The 18250-nt window shown below is 36.4% G+C and overlaps 1 non-coding gene across 1 annotated transcript; it reads right to left on the reverse strand.

Annotated features, from left to right (window-relative positions):
• Nucleotides 1-11627: 11627 nt before the first annotated feature.
• LOC141597955 (small nucleolar RNA R71) lies at nt 11628-11734 on the reverse strand. Its single transcript, XR_012523162.1, has one exon. It is a non-coding gene; the product is annotated as a small nucleolar RNA R71 (small nucleolar RNA).
• Between the last annotated feature and the right edge of the window lie 6516 nt (nt 11735-18250).

Below are 18250 nucleotides of genomic sequence, written 5' to 3' on the forward strand. Positions count from 1 at the left end.
TTGCAAAGAGCTTCTGTCTCAGGCCAAAACTCAATTTTGGCTCATCTAACCTATATTTGAATCGTGTTATGCATTGTTCATACTTATAAACTCAAAAAAACAGTAAAGACATGAAATAAATAAGTTGTTTACACCCTCAAACTTACGTATTTTGATGTTTGCGAGGTAGACGACTTTAGAGACGGTTTTCTCGTATGTGACTACTCACGATCAAAGAAATTTAAAAGAGTGCCTTAAAAAAGGATTTTGTTTTGAAAATGTGTTGAAAATATGATGTTGAAAAACATATTGATCAATGTTGAGTTGGTCGAATGAGCCGGTCGAATGCACGGCGTCGTGTTGGAGTATTTGTCCTCGACAATAGTGCGATCACATTATTAAAACGCATAATAAGAATACGTAAAGGGATGATTCATTTTTATATAGTCAACTGATCAACATTAATCAGTAATGATTGGCTAACTAGAGTTTGACATTACTGTCGTTTGACGGTGGTGATCAGTTGATCCCTTAAGGTCACACCTATAGGACAAATTCCCTTAATAGACAAATTGATTAATTGTATGACAATACAACTTAATCAATTCCTTAAAATTGAACAATTCAATTTGTGAGAGAGAATATTTATATCTCATTGTAATTTGATTAAATAAGATTTATTTTAGTAATTGAAATACTTTATTACTAAAATCGATTATTGTTTGTGAAACAATTGAGATAACAATGAATGGTTAATTATAATTACAATAGGTTGTGAATTATAATTATATGACCCATTTTATTTATGTGATCAAGAATCACTAGTCAATTTATTGTATGTAATTTAATTAATTTATAAAATGATATTTATTTGATAAATATGCACTAAATTAATTAACAACATGTAACATATTACATGTGACATATTGTCTGACAAATGACAAATTGACAAAATAAAATGGTAATCCATTTTATATATATGGACAGAGATGGAGGGGTAGTAGTGGATTGTGGTTGATTTATTTTATGAGATAAAATATGTATATAATCAAACCTAGTCTATCTAGCCTTACACACCTACTCTAACTAGTCTTACACATGCTATTTCTTTTGAAGAACAAAAGCTAAAGTAAGAGCCATGCATTGGCTTTGGGTTCCCTCCAAAACCGGCTCCCCTTAGTAAAAATAGAGAAATTGTTTTCTCTATTTTGCTATTCATGCATCCATTTATTATTCACATGCATTCTTATCTCCTTCTCTCCCACTTCTCTGTAAAATAGTTTTAGAAAATCAAAAGATTGTTCATCCTAAATTATAATCACAATATTAGATTACTAGTGTAGTAATAAGAATATTATTAGAATCATTTTAAGGTCACTAATTTACTTATCTAGTTAATATATAAATTAGTATTAAGGGTTTGTCTTGGTGCAATAGAAAGGAGGATCTCACAATATTGAGACTAGGAGGATCATCCTTATATTTTAAGCTCAAGAACAAGTAAGAAAGGAGTTCTTACTTGTGCCCTTAAAATCCGATTTTCATATTGTAAGGAGCATTCTTCTTATCTTTGTTTTATTTTGTTATGCATGCATAAGATCATCACATTTAATTAATGAGTAATTAGATATAAAATTAAAGAATTTAATTTGAGGGTTTTATGAATCCTTTCAAGTGGTATCAGAGCTTGTGTTGTTGCATGTATAATCGGTTTTATTTTTCCGAGTTAAAATGTTAACATATAAAACTTGTATTTTGTGATTTATGTTGATAAAGGCCACGAAATTTTTGCATGTTAAACATTCTGGTCCTAAATTGATTTTAGGTCATTTTGATGATTTATGGTATTTTATTCCTCTTTAATATGATTTTTAGTATTTTTATTACATTTTATTGAATAAAATGACTTTTAAAATGCTAAAATTGCTAGACTATGATTCTGACAATGAAATTTTTACACGACCTCACATGCATATTTTACACATTGTATGTAAAATTTCGTATAAAATGGTTTTATATTGCATGTTTTATGATTTTTACATGATAAAAATTGATTAAATAGAGGTATTTTGTTAAAAATGGTTAGACTTCGATTCTGTCCATGAAATTTTAGTATGTTGTCACATGCAATATTTACACACTATATATAAATTTTGAGATAAAATGGTTTTATTTTGCATGATTTATGATTTTTAGATGTAAAAATCACATAAATAGTGACTATTTTAGCAAAAATAGCTAAAATGAATTTTATGGCATGAAATTTTTTCCCAATGTTGAATATATAATATGAACATCAGATCTAAAGTTCCATGTTAAATTTCGTATGATTTAAATGGTTATTGATTTTTATGAGTTATAAATTGATAAATAGCAACTTTAATAGCCATTAATATAAAAATTAGATTTTGGGCTTAAAATTTGTCATTTACAGGTACTGGAAACTTGTTTAGAATATTCAAAATTTTAATTTTGATTTATTGCATAATTTTATGTTTAATACGATTTATTTGTGAAATAAATTAAAATAATCTAAGGGCAAATTTTTGTAATAATTTTGGAATTTTGGGAATTTTTTAGAATATACAAAATTTTGATTTTGAAATTTTCGAACTTTTATGACTTTTTGGGAATTATTTCTTTATTATTAAGAATAATAGTGTTTAAAGAGCAATAATAAAATATCAAGTTGAATTATTGTCAAATATTTAGTGAAGACTAAATTTTTGAATCCTAAGAAGGTTGGGGTATTTAACTTGGACATAGATTTGATTTATGTAATATTGTGTGATTTTAAAAGGTTAATTGTCACAATAATCCATAAAACCGGACCAAATATATGATATTAACTTAAATAGGGCGATTTAGCACATTACATGGCATGTTTCATACACATATTAATGCTGTATTTTAAGTATGATTGTCATATTTTATTTTATATATTTTTTTTGAATTATGTAATTTGTACTTAGTATGGCCTTAGTTTTTAATTGGTATTTCCCGAAATGAATGGAGATATCGATTCGGTTGTAATTTATGTGATATCGTATCACTTTTATTTTATTTTCCTTTTCTTTTTATATTGTATAAAGTAGAAAAGCTATGTAATTTATTTATTCCGGAGTTCTTTAAAGACGGTGCCATTCAAGAAGGCGGTCCAACAAAGACGGTGTTGCCTTGGAGTGCGTGCCAAATGAAGTTCAAGGGACCAAAGGAGTTCGTTTCCGAATTTGTAAAATAGTTTATTAGATTTACTACTTTAGGAAGGCCATACTAGGATTTTATCTTTTGCTTTGCATTTATTTTATATGTTTGCATGCATAGCCAAATCGCCATAACTACACATGCATATTATTTTATCGAGTCATCGACCGTGTCAATTATAATTATCGTAGTTCACCGCTTTAGTTCACTTAAAACAAGATAGATAATAAATTGACATGACCTCTCACTAAATAATAATTGAGAATTAGTCTTACCAAATAGTAGAACCATGAGTCCCAATTTCATAAGGAAGTAGGCTCGGCTCACCGGGATGCTAAACTTGTTACGTTGGGTAAGTGGGTAGTAAATTGTTATTACATCGAAATTTGGATTGAGCTCAACGGAAGTATTCGTGACCGTAGTCGCATGTGTTCCGGGCTAAAGATAAATATTAAAGTAATTTTATCGACCGAGAGTTCTAGAAGTAGAATCGATTAAAGAGTTAATCCACCGAGTTATATTAATAAGGGATGAATCGGCTCACCGTGCCCGAATTGATATGAATTTGGATCTCGGGATCAGTTATAATAGTTGGGTAGAGGTCACTATATAAATGTTTAAAACTTGTTTAAAATGTTTACAAGTAATTTTAAAACAATAAATGTTTATTAATTCCTTTACTTTTAATTTTGTAGTCCAATTTGTTTTCTCAATTGCAATGGCAACTCCAAATTCATCCGCAACCACTAGCTCGAACATTCTCACCAATGTTTCATGGCTTTGATCCTTTATGGATCGTTGTAAATTAGAAAAGAATGGGTCCAACTTCGCCGATTGGGACGCTTAACTTCGCTTGGCCGCGGAGGGTGACGACAAGCTTCGTTACCTTACCGAGGCCTCTCCCGCCGCACCTAACGCTAGGTCTACCCCCGCCGCTAGGAAATCCTATGACACTTACCAAAAGGAGTCGGCCGCGATCAAAAATGTGTTGATCTTCTCTATGGAGGCCGAACTCCAAAGGAGTGTTATAAAGATTAGCACCGCCTATGAGATCTATACGAAGCTTGTGACCATGTTTTCACAAGCTCCGAGGATCATTCAATATGAAGCGGCATCCGCATTCTTCGATCTCTACATTAAGGAGGGCCAAAAAGTTAGCCCTCATGTGCTCAAGTTGATGGAGCATGTTGAGACTCTAAAAATGCAAAAGGTAGAGATTCCCGAAGAACTCATCATTGATCGAATTCTTCATTCCTTGAATAAGGTTAAGGCATATGTTCCATTCAGGGTGAATTTTAATATGCAAAACTTGAAAGTATCTCTCGATGAATTGCACAAAATGCTTGTGCAATCCGAGAGGGACATGGGGCTAAATGCTAGCACCACCAAGGATGTGCTCAATGTTAATCAAAAGAGCAAAGGGAATTTCAAGAAAAGTGGCAGTAAGGGAAAGAAGAAAACTCCCTACAAGAACAAAGGAAAGGCTTGTGAAGCTAGCTCCTTTAAGCCCAAGAAGGGTGCCCCGCCTGGGGACAAATGCCACTATTGTAATGGCGTTGGGCATTGGAAGAGAAATTGTCCAAAGTACCTTGGCGATATAAAGGCTGGAAAAGTTACTCCAGTAGGTAAATAACTATCCCTATCTTTTATGTTTCGATCTCAACTTTGCTATTTTGATACAAGTTGTGATGATTACCCTTTTATTGTAATTAGGGCATCCAAGCAAGAACAAGGGCAAAGAAAAGTAAGCCTATAAGATCTTGAGGGAAGCTAGATGTAGCCGCCCATGGTGCTAGATCGATGGAAGCTTGGCTTTATTTTGCTTTGTCTTTATTTTATTATTGTATTTTGAAATTTTAGAACTATTTTGATTTCCTCGTTCGACTAGGAAATTTGGTTGTTTCCTTAAACAATGGTTGTATTTCGGATATTAGTGACTTGGTTTGCAACCCAAGTCACTTACTTTCTCGTATCATTTGTTCTAAAATTTGTCATCATACACTACTTGCATCGTGAAACATTAAGATTTTATCAACTTAAATTGATCATTAGACAAATATAATGATCGAGTCATTATATGTCCATGAGCTATGAATTCGATTCTCCTTATGCCATTGTGACTAAAGTCACAACTTACTTATGTAAGATCAATTATGAAGTTATATTGAGTTATTGAACTCACACTAGGGAACGTTAACAAACTTATTTGATACACCTATCAAATTTATATCGTCTAGTCTATATTATCTTTTCAACGTGTCTCGAATAAATCACTATAAAGTTAATGTGTGACATGTTTTCCTCCTTTTCCATCATTATTTGTGGCTCAAAAGCTATCTTTGGAGAAAAAGTGCATTTTTCCAAAAGATAGAGTGGGAGTGAATTTAGCCACAAACCTTGACTAGATGGGATCTATGTGAGGAGACCAAAAAAAGATGTTCTTGAGAGAACTACGTTAGGAGACCAAAAGAAGATGTCCTTGAGGAAACTACGTGAAGACACCAAAAGAAAGCGTTCTTTGGGAAATTTAGATAATGATCTATGAAGTGAATATAACTAGAGATTTTAAAATTCGACATTTTATTTAAGAGCCTTATGAAACTAAAATGGTATCTATGCAAGTAAATGGATTTATTTGGGACTGTTGAGACCAATCCAAAGTAAATAAAAATTTATGATTAAGAGTTGCATAGAGAGGCATGACGATGTCTATGAAAGCTAAGTTAATTGTTAACTATGCTAAATATTTAAATCATTGCTATACCTCATTATGAAAATAAGTAAGCTATTAAAACCACTTTCCAAATGGGCATTTTGAAAGGGATATGTGAATGACATATATGGTTTTAACTAATACTTAGAAAAAAAATGATCATTCCAATCATGTGATGTTTCGATGAAGAAACATGTGTGTACATGAAATTGAGTGGGAGCAAGTGACTGTCATGTTTAGACATGAAGTTCAGTGGGAGCTATCACCCTTCATGAATTGCATAACTTATTACTCATTGGAAATGACGTGCAAATAGGTTTTCAATTCTGGATGAAATTGGACATTATGCAAATCTATTATAGCATGGGATGTTGGATTGACACTCAGATAAGTATCGTATATTGATAATGATCTTTCATCTTGAAAATGTCAACAAGTTAAGTAGGTTGTTCATATTAATGAATAAATGAATTATCATAAAGTCATGATCATTCACATGAACCTAAGAACTGTTGTCTACATGAAATCAATTACTAATGTTTCCGCCATTAGAATTATCATGTATGCCATAATGCAAATGTCCTAGATGAATTACATGCTTGGAACATGATAAGTCGATAACAAGCTAAACCATATGAGAGTCATTGGTTAGCCTTAAGGAACCGTCATGAATTCTCAAGGAGAACTAATGGTCTATTCTGGAGTTTGGAAGAATATTAAGTTGTGTGTTGAAGATTACACGAACTCAAGTTTCCAAACTCATTTGGATTTGTGAAAATCCTGGGCAGTTTATTGGCATAAGGAGTAAGAGACTAGAAAAGTGTATTTTGTTGTCATCCATTGCAAGATTCTACGAAATGAACCTAAGTACGTTGTGATTAGGGGTGTACTTTAAAACTACAAATAGTGTTGTCCACCGGAACCCACATCTCAAGTTATAAGATAACAGAAAGAGCTTCTTTCAAGCTAAAGAACCTAAGTCTAGTATGAAGTCTAGACATGTACTTAGTAAAATTCATGTTATAAGGGATAACATGAAATTGAAGGAAATCGCAATTCACAAAGTTTGAACACTTGGACACCTGGTATGTTCACAAGTTAAACTTTTATTGCATTTGACAAGTGTATAAATACACTTATGGTTATAAGACATAGAGTAGTAGTATGGTATTGACTACTCGTATGTAATAATCACATTTATTGTTTGAGTTATCGTTAACTCATCTTGTACTTTGTTACATCCAAATGGGTTGTTGAGACAATATTGAACACCACTAAAGTGAACTGGATTAACATAGTATTTGCCCCTAGTTGCTTGTATGAGGTGACGTCTCTAAGTGACTAGATTGTGAGTCGATTGATGGCAAGTTCAAGTGCCATAGGGTCATAAGAGATGACTAGTCGATCACATAGACAGACTGTAAGAGACACTTTGTCGGGCAGTGACCGCTTATAGAGTTCTGGTAATTCATATAGCCTGGTCGTGACGAGAGCTACTATAGTATTCTTTTGAGTCAGTTGTTTTACTAGAGACTGTTCCCCCAAGTTGGCACAGTTTCTGAGCGACTTTAAATTATGTTCTACGATATTCGTAAATGAGGTCTAATGGGCATCTTTTGGGTCATGATGAGAAATGTGGCTAAACAAAGGGAATAGTGCAATAGGAATTGTCCATCTCCTTGTCAGGGTCATTTAAAAATCTCAGGGCCACTCGAGGTGTAGTGAACTGAAAATGCGTGGCCACGCTCGGAAGGTATCTACGGTAGATAATTCCGGTCAGACAGTTACTCCCCAGATCGAGGAAACCACTCTTGATATGATCACTTGCAAAAACGACTTGCAAGACACCTTGCATTGAGTGGGAGATTGTAATAGGACAAGAGAATTGGTGACGCACACTTGTCTCGGACAAGTGGGAGATTGTTGGAGTATGTGTCCTCGACAATAGTGCGATCACATTATTAAAACTCATAATAAGAATACGTAAAGGGATGATTCATTTTTATATAGTCAACTGATCAACATTAATCAGTAATGATTGGCTAACTAGAGTTTGACATTACTGTCGTTTGACGGTGGTGATCAGTTGATCCCTCAAGGTCACACCTATAGGACAAATTCCCTTAATAGACAAATTAATTAATTGTACGACGATACAAGTTAATCAATTCCTTAAAATTGAACAATTCAATTTGCGAGAGAGAATATTTATATCTTATTGTAATTTGATTAAATAAGATTTATTTTAGTAATTGAAATACTTTATTACTAAAATCGATTATTGTTTGTGAAACAATTGAGATAAGAATGAATGGTTAATTATAATTACAATATGTTGAGAATTATAATTATATGACCCGTTTTATTTATGTGATCAAGAATCACTAGTCAATTTGTTGTATGTAATTTAATTAATTTATAAAATGATATTTATTTGATAAATACGCATTAAATTAATTAATAACATGTAACATATTGTGTGACAAATGACAAATTGACAAAATAAAATGGTAGTCCATTTTATATATATGGACCGAAATTGAGAGGTAGTAGTGGATTGTGGTTGATTTATTTTATGAGATAATATATATATATATATATATATATATATATATAATCAAACCTAGTCTATCTAGCCTTACACACCTACTCTAACTAGTCTTACACATGCTATTTCTTGTGAAGAACAAAAGCTAAAGTAAGAGCCATGCATTGGCTTTGGGTGCCCTCCAAAACCGACTCCCCTTAGTAAAAATAGAGAAATTATTTTCTCTATTTTGCTATTCATTCATCCATTCATTATTCACATGCATTCTTATCTCCTTCTCTCTCACTTCTCTCTAAACTAGTTTTAGAAAATCAAAAGATTGTTCATCCTAAATTCTAATCACAATATTAGATTACTAGTGTAGTAATAAGAATATTATTAGAATCATTTTCAGGTCACTAATTTACTTATCCAGTTAATATATAAATTAGTATTAAGGGTATGTCTTGGTGCAATTGAAAGGAGGATCTCACAATATTGAGACTAGGAGGATCATCCTTATAATTTAAGCTCAACAACAAGTAAGAAAGGAGTTCTTACGTGTGCCCTTAAAATCCGATTTTCATATTGTAAGGAGCATTCTTCTTATCTTTGTTTTATTTTGTTATGCATGTATAAGATCATCACATTTAATTAATGAGTAATTAGATATAAAATTAAAGAGTTTAATTTTGAGGGTTTTATGTATCCTTTCACGTCGGTACCAAACAAAATGTTTAAGGCTTGTGTTTTCGATTGGTAGGTCGAAAACACGTGTCGATTTTGTGACTTAGGAAGTCGAGTCTAGAAGTTTAAGGGAGATGTGAGGGGGTGGATTATGTGACTCATATTTGTGCACATTTAGTCCCCGAACTAGCCTCGTTCCTATGCTTTCTAGCACTTATTAGGATCGTTTCTTATGTTTAGTTCCCTACTTTGCATATTCTTTGAGGTTTTGTGTCCTTGGTAGAAGAGGATTGCTAGCCTTGCATTTATGAAGCAAAGTAGAGCTAAATGGAGTGCATCTAATGACCAAGCGTCAAAGAGGAGACCATTGCTAAAGGCCTAAGTGAATAAATGACGTAGAATGAGCAATGATGAAGACCCACCACGACCTCCCAACGATCCCCACGGATCCTTAGGCAGTCAAAGAAGAAGAAGAAGAGATGATCAAAGATCCGGGCGTCTCAAGCCTCAATCCGGGCGTCCCGAGCCCAGGTCGGACGTCTTAAGCCTCAATCCGGGCGTCTCACCTTCAGGTCGAGCGGATCCCTGGGCAGCACGAGTTTTCTTCAATGTCAATCCGGATGGCTCTTTATGGTACTTGCAAAGCACTAATCTTCTTCTTACGAACTTAATCGTCATTTAAGCCTTTAGTTACCCTAATATTTGTACTTAATATAAATACCCCATTGTGTTAGGGGATTAATCACCAAGTTAGAATTTAGCATTAATCAAGTTTAGACATTATTAATCAAGTTGTATTTACTTAATTCAATATTAATCAAATCTTAATTCCTCTTTAATAATCATTCAAGTGTTCTTAGTTTAGTTGGGTAATTTGAAGACAATTTGGGTTTATTGAAGACTTGACAACTCTTCATCATTCATCAAGTGTTCTTTTATTATTCTTTGCTTATTATTTGGATCATCCTTAAGTTGGTATAATTCCTTTTACCCTTGCTTAATTAATTATTGTTTACTCATTCATCATGTTTAACTTTGCTAATATGATTAACACCTTTATTAGCATGCTACCATAATCATGAGTGAGTAGTCTCCTAGCTAGGGTTAATGGGGGATTAGGGGAACTAAAACATGGGGGTAGATCAATACTTAATCTAATATGTTTTCATAAGATTGTTTGCTTGTCGTAGTGTCAACTTATGCACATGTTATGCTTGATAAATTGCTTGATTTAAAACCTTGCATGCATACATCTCTTATCTATTCAACAAGACTTGTAAGATATAAACTAACTCGAGTCTTGTTAGACCATGCATAAAAGTGAATAGGAAGAATTTAAGTCTACTTGTAGTTGTTGTACAGTTTTGACCGACTCGGCTCGGGGACCCAAATCTTCCTAGGAATTGTAAGACATAAACTAACTCGATTCCACTACAACAATAACTTGCTTGAAACTATGTAACCATTCTTGTATGATCACCACCATGAATCTCCTATGAACCCATGACACCCTAGTGCCTTAATCTATTGTTTGCAAACCCCTACTTTACTTGCTTATTTTACTTTCATTTCCTTACATTTCATTGTTAAGTAGTGTAGTTTGATACCTCAAATCTCAACCCAATTTGTGACACCCTAAGACATAGCTTTCTACAACCGATAACTTAATTCAATACCCGTCCTTTGGGATCCGACCTTTACTTACCACTCTACTAAGAGTAGTTTGTTTACCCTATAAATATTGTTTTGGTTGGTTAGCTTAGACGACAAAGTTTTGAACCGAACCAAAAATGACGCCGTTGCCGGGGACGGTGTTCAATTGAATTGTTAACATTTGTTGTTTTTAGTTGTCTTTCTTAACCTTGGGGAAGTCAAATTCCTCAAGGTAGTTTTAATTGTTTTCTAGTTGTTTGCTTTTGTCATGTCTAGGAGATCACAAGGTATACTTTTGCCTATTGATCCCGAGATTGAAAGGACCTTGACCAATATTAAAAGAGTTTTTAGACGAACTTCAACAAGTTTGGGTATTGGAGAACTTGTGGACATTGGTATTGTCCAATCGGATAGTGTTGAGTTTACCAACCCTTTTGCAAGAGAAGGAGAGGAGAACCCAATTCAAAATCAACCACAAAATCAACCCACGATGCTTAAATTTTCATCTCATTCCGTAACAACCGAGGAGAACCTACCAAATGGTACTCCAATACCACCACACTTAACCAGTAATTTCATTGCCAAATCCGCATTAATTCAACTAGTGGAGAGAAGTGAATTTGGAGGGATGCCTAGTGAAGATCCTGATCACCTACATATGGAGAATTTTGTGACTATCGTGATGCAATCTCTCAAACCGGAGTGACCTAAGACCAAATTCGATGGGTGTTGTTTCCTTTTTCCTTGATCGGAACCACAAAGCAATGGTTAAAGAGCCTAGACAAGGCTACCCTTCGAATTGATTCATCGAAGAAGTTAGCACTTGCCTTCTACAAGAATTTCTATCCTCCGGAGAAGACTAACATGTTGAGAGCCCAAATCACCTGGTTCAAACAAAGGGATGAGGAATCATTATATGTAGCTTGGGAGAGATTTATGGATACTTGTCGCTCTTGTCCTCACCATGGACTTAGTGAATGGTTCCTTGTTCAACAGTTTTGGATTGACTTATATGAAGACTCACAAAATGTGCTTAATATGGGTTCCAGTGGGAGGTTCACCGAGGTTGATGACAACCAAACATGGGCTAAAATCGAAGAGATGTCGGTTCATAATTCCCAATATAGTAGGCCACGAAAGGCCACTAGAGGAGGGAGGCATGAGGTGGATTCCATCACACAATTGGGTGCTCAACTAAGTGCTCATATCAACACCATAAAGTTGAAGTTTGAAAAAGCCATGGCCAAGCTTGATTAAGTTTCCAAATCACCCAAACAACATGTTAATGCTATGATGGCAACTTCCTCAATCCCAAATGGAGTGTATGAAAGTTGTGGAACCTTGGGACATGATCAAAACGAATGTAGATGAACAAGTGAATGCTTTCCAAGCATTCAAAAATGGTACACCTTATTCCCACTACTACAATAAGAATACCAAATTCCATCCAAATCTTTCATACAAGAGCCAAAATGTCCAAAACCCTCAACCCACATATACACCTCCTCCAATGAGAAATCATACTCAAAGACCATAATACAATCAACCCAATGACTAAGCTTTTGATGTTCAAAAAGCGGTCCTCCAAATGCAAAAGAGCCAACAAGATATCTTTTCTCAAATACAAAGGGATAATCAACCCAAAGAGACTCCCATCAACAAAATCCTTGCTTACACCAAAATGTTGGAGACTTAATTGTCTCAATTGGCATGTTCTAGCTCCCAAAGACAAAAGGGCCAATTACCTCCTCAAGGAAATCCTTCCACAAGACATGAGACCATCAGTGCTATCCACTTGAGGATTGGTACTAGATATGAGGGACCACAGATGCCAATTGAAGGAGATATTCTTGAGGAGAATGACTAGCAAAGTAATGTGATTGAACCACTAAGGAGAAATCCTAAGGTGGTGGAGACAACTACCAATGACTCATCAAAGGAGAAGTGAAGAAAAGGCTAAAGAAGTTGAGAAAGAGCCTATTGTGATTAGACTTCCAATCCCAAGTTGCCAAGCTAAGCCTAAGTTTGATGAGCAACTTGGAAAGTTCATGGAGATTGTGAAGAAGTTGGAGGTTTCTATACCATTCACGAAACTAATCCACAATGTTCCGGCCTATGCAAAGTACATGAAAGATATCCTTACCAAGAAGAAGACTTTTTTCCGAAAATTGGAAACCATTTCCTTTACTAAGGTAAGTAGTGCAATACTACAAGGGAATTCCCCTCCAAAGCTCAAAGATCCGGGGAGCTTCTCCATTCCATGTACCATTGGTGATACCACAATCAACAAGGCACTATGTGATCTAGGTGGAAGTGTGAGTGTCATGCCATATTCGGTATGTGAAAGACTAGGAGTGGGAGAGCTTAAGTACACCAACATAACCCTACAAATAGGGGATCGTTCAACAAAGAAACTACTAAGGGTATGGGAAGATGTACCCGTGAGAGTTGGAAAGTTTTTCATACCGGTGGACTTTGTCATTGTTGATATGGAGGAGGATTCTAACATTCCAATCATTCTAGGAAGACCATTCCTACACACCGCTGGAGCAGTGATCGATGTGAAACATGGAGAGCTCGCCCTTGAAGTAGGTGATGAAACAATCACCTTTAATCTTGATAAGACTATGAGAGCTCCCAACTTGTTTGAGCCATGCTTCATGGTTGATCACTATACTCGGAAGGGTGACAAAAAGAAGAAGGAACCTCCATTCAAAGAACAAGGGAAAGATGGAAATCTCAAAGAGAAGGGCAAAGAAACACCACCCAATTGGAAGAAAGATATTTATGATGTTGAAATGGCTCTATTCATAGAGCATGGAATTTTTCACAACATGAATGAGAGCTTGCAAATCTCAACCATGACAAGTATAGATGAAGGCCTCATTGGCCATGATAACAATGAAGGAGAGTTGCTCTTGTCAACTAATGATCCACTCTACATAAGGGAGAAAGCAAATGAAGTGTATGGTCTATGGGACGATGAATTTGAAGGTTTGGTTAATCCCTACATTGGGAATGCTATGACTCAAGACCAAGGCTTGATGGAACCTTGTCAACACTTTGACTCAGATTACAACAATGAAGACAACAATGTACAAAGGTCTATGCAAGACGTTTACCATGGAAATGAACAAGTCTTTGACTACTTCTACAAGGTGTTGAGCAACATCAACAACACCTTGGCTTTGCCCCCTTGACACCTCTCAAGAGAAGGAGAGTTTGGTAGAGTCCTCCCTAAACCACCATTTGTAAATATTCTAACCTCTTTACTTGCATTTCATTTAACTTGTACATTACTCAATTTTTGCATTGTATTCTACATGCTTTGTTTGACGAATTTGTGTGACATGAGAGCAAGTGAGGGAGGGATTTTAATGTGCTTTAAATGTGTAGTGTTTGATGATCAAGTGTGGGGAAGCACATGCCTAGGCTAACCTAACCTTTTTAATGCTACCCATGAAGGAATGAAGAAGAGAAGAAGAAGAATTGACACGGGGAGAAGATCCCCATGGGCAGACCTGAGTTCGTGGGGATTGGGAAAGGAGTGCATATTGAAATTTTACTCTGGAAGGAAATATGCCCGAGCCGACCTCAACCCGAGCGTCTCACTGCCCAAGTCACTCGACTTCAGCTCAGGTCGTTAGTCTTAGAGGAGCTCTCAATTATAAATTTTTGCAGTGGATGACAATCAGCCCGTCTCCAGCTCATGTAACACCCCGGTTTATAAAAGAAGTACTCGTCAAGACATTCTCTAATAAAACGGACTGTTACCATCTCGGTTTCCCGAGGTAGTGAATAACAAATTAAACTCCAAGGCAATTTATATAATATTTGAACTTAATTATTAAAAATCCTCTTTTCAACTCAAATTACAAGAACTGACATAAATAAAAGTGAAAGACTTCTAGATGATGATCTAGCTACTAAGTCGTCTGATCCAATGTCTCACGCCCATCCAAACTCCCCCGTTCTATCTCTTAAACCCGTCAAGTCTGCTCCCCATAAAACGGTTCATCACAGGTGTTCACGAATACACAGGGTCAACCACGAGGTTGAGTAGGGAAAACAATAAAACAATAAAATATGATATGCATGATACTCCGTCACCTCCATCTCCATCTCAACTCATCACACACATCTCATACCCCGGAACGCCCAGCCATACCGATCCCCGGTAGACTATAAATATCGACCGAAGTCGATCTGCCAGCTCAACAGCTGAGGACACCAGGGCAAGTCCTGCAGAACCCGCCTGGGCCTTATCACAACATCACATCGTATCTCAACATCGTCACCACCACATCCCCCTCCAACTCCAATGCATATGAAATGCTCAACAGTAATTAATGCAATGCAATATGTATATAAATCACTGAACTGATAAATCATAAAGTCATGCCAGTTACCCGATGTTGTGATATCATACTCAATACGATCAAATCAGTCAATCACCTTTCCGAATATAAATGATAACGTAAATCAACAACCAGAATCCAAATCAACACAATTCAACAACGTTAATAGAGTAAGTGTATTTCCCTACCTCAAAGTGCCAGCAAATCCAATTAAGCAGTTCAAGCAGTCCCGAAAAATAAAGCAATGAATTTGATTATCGATCCTTCACGAATCCGTCACCTAAACGAATTATAATATTTATTATTACTAACTACTAAATACAGAATTTCCCAAAATAGAAACTTTCCCGAAATAGTAACTTTCCACTTTAATCAGTCCCGACTCAAAACCCGACTTGAATTATTTAACCGACTCGGGAATTAAATTAAATAACTAATATGATAGATAAAATATTGAACGAATTAAACGTTTTAAGAAAACCCGACTCAAACATAAAACAATTCAACAACCCGACTTAAACCCGTCTTTCATTAATTAAATAACTCGGAATTAAATTAATTAGTTAAACATACGACCCATTAACGAATTATAACGATTAACTATGAAAACCCGTTTCAAAAACAACTTGAATAACCCGTCATCAACCCCCGTCCCTTCACACACGCTCACACTCCTCACGCGCCACCTACACCACCACGACAACCACCTGACCTGCTGCCCACTTTGTCCCCACCACCAACCACCAACCCCAAGGAGGTCGACCGTCGCCGGCGAGTCGAACCAGGGCCGCCACTTGGCCTGGTTCACCGCCAATCCTCACCAAACACCCCTTTTACGCGACACACCACCACCGCAGCTGACACTTAGCCCCTGCCAAACCACCACCGCCTTGCTCGCCATCAGACCACGAACCCAGATGTCATGGCACCACTGTTTCGACCTCCCCCGAGTCCACAGTGGTGCCACCCCAACCTACCCGTCACAAACACCCTGAAAACCCAGATTATAAACTCGTTTGACCACCCATATCGCTGCCGCCCTTTACTATTACTAACACCACCAAGAACTACCCTAACCACCACCACGACACTCGCCACTCACCATACTACTCATATAACCTGACAACAACCATTAACAAAGCCTCAACAGGGCACGGACAACCCCCAAAAACCCGACTGAAATTCGAAAAACAGAGGAGGAGGAGTTGTGCTTACCTTTTCCTGCCACCACAACGGCCACCAGGGCCACCCACGGTCGTCGACATTCGTCCCTATCCCTTCCTTGCTGTTCCGTTAATGCCCACGACCACTCTCTCTCTCTCTCTATGCGTGTGGCTGAAGCTTTGGTGTTGGTGAAGGAGGGAGGCGGGTTGAGTGAATCAGAGGAGGGAGGCGGGTTAGGGGACTGTTAGGGTTAGGGTTAGGCACTATTTAGGGTTAGGGTTTAGGGTTAAGGGATAAATGGGCTTTAGGGTTTAATGGGCTGAACATATATTGGGCCAATTTAAATGGGTCAGCTCACAATTCGTATTTCTTATAAAACCCGTCTTAATTAACTTGTATCGATACGACGCGAGTTAAATAAAATAACTTAACATAATTATCGACTAAACAATTTACCCGACATAATTGTAATATAAAATGTATAATAATTAATATAAAATAATATCCGTTTAATTAATTATATTATATAAAAATACGGGGTATTACAGCTCAAGTCGAGCGAGCCAGATGAAAATCCGCCCGAATTGCCTCCATGACGCCCGTCTTCAAAGCGTTGCAGATTGTTGATTTTCCACTGGATGAAAATCCGGTCGACTCCACCTTAAGTCGCCCGTCCCGACCTGCTATACCAACAAAACACGGGACCAACACCTCTTCTTCATTTCATGTCATTTCATTCTAACACAAACACAATACTTTTCCCTCACTTCCACCTTCAAACCCTTATCCAAAAACAACAATTTCCCATCCAAATTCACCACAATCAAGTCCAAACTTGCTCAAATAAAAAACAAATCACTCCTTTATCAACAATAAGACCATTCAAATAACAATTTCTTCACAAAATCAATCAATTCTTCTAGGGTTAGGAGAAATCCAAAATCCCCAAATTGATTGGGCATTGAATTGAAACTTGGAGAAGAAAGGAGCATTCAAGTATAAACTTGGTTTGTTGGTACTAGTTTGAAAGGAGAATAGAAATGGCAAGGACCAAGGGAGGCATCAAGGCAACAAAAACACCAACATTGTCCTAAAGACAACAAGCTCTAGCATCCAAAGCAATGGTCTTGGTTCAACAAAGGGAGCAAACTCCATCAACCGTCAATGCTATCGAGGAAGCTACTAATTCTATCCAGGAGGTGGAACAATTGAAGAATTATTCAGAGGTAACTTTCATATCCGATAAGCATAAGCTTGCATTCGAATCCCTAGCCAAGAAAAAGACTCTAGCTACAAAATTTATATGTTAAGATGCTTTGAGGAAATTGGGTGTCCTTGAGCAAACAAAGGCATTTTTCGAGTCCATGGGGTTATCAACCCTCTTTGAAATGAATGAATTGACATACCCTTCCTTGACATTGGAATTCATTAGTTCCTTGAGGGATTATAAAATTGAGGCTCGAGATTATGTAGAATTCCGTCTCGAAACCAAGACTAGAACAATGCACAAGAGTGGTTTTGTTAAAGTGTTTGGGCTTAAGAACCATGATCGATTCAACAAGAAACCTTTGGAGTTTGATGCCAAACCACTTTGGCAAGTTATTTCCGGTCGTGAGTTCACGACTTTCAAAAAGTGTCATGCCTTGTACATTCATCATGCGGGTATAAGGTATTGGCACAAGTTCGTGGCAAACACTTTGATTGTTAGAAAAGAAGCCAATCACTTGACAGAGTTAGACTTTGTTTACCTTGAATCCTTCTTAAATGTTGGTGGGAAGCCCAAAAGTGAGTACAATGTTCTTCAACTATTGATCAAGAGATAGTTGGATATTGAGAATGGAAAAGATTGAGCGGCTTTCATTGTTAATGGAGGCTTGGTGACGAAATTGGCAAGGCATTTTAACCTGGATTTCAACAAGGATAACACTTATATATCGGTTAAAGGAAGGCACCTTCTTGACATGC

Source organism: Silene latifolia, chromosome 8 (assembly GCF_048544455.1).
Source record: "Silene latifolia isolate original U9 population chromosome 8, ASM4854445v1, whole genome shotgun sequence".
NCBI lineage: Eukaryota > Viridiplantae > Streptophyta > Magnoliopsida > Caryophyllales > Caryophyllaceae > Silene > Silene latifolia.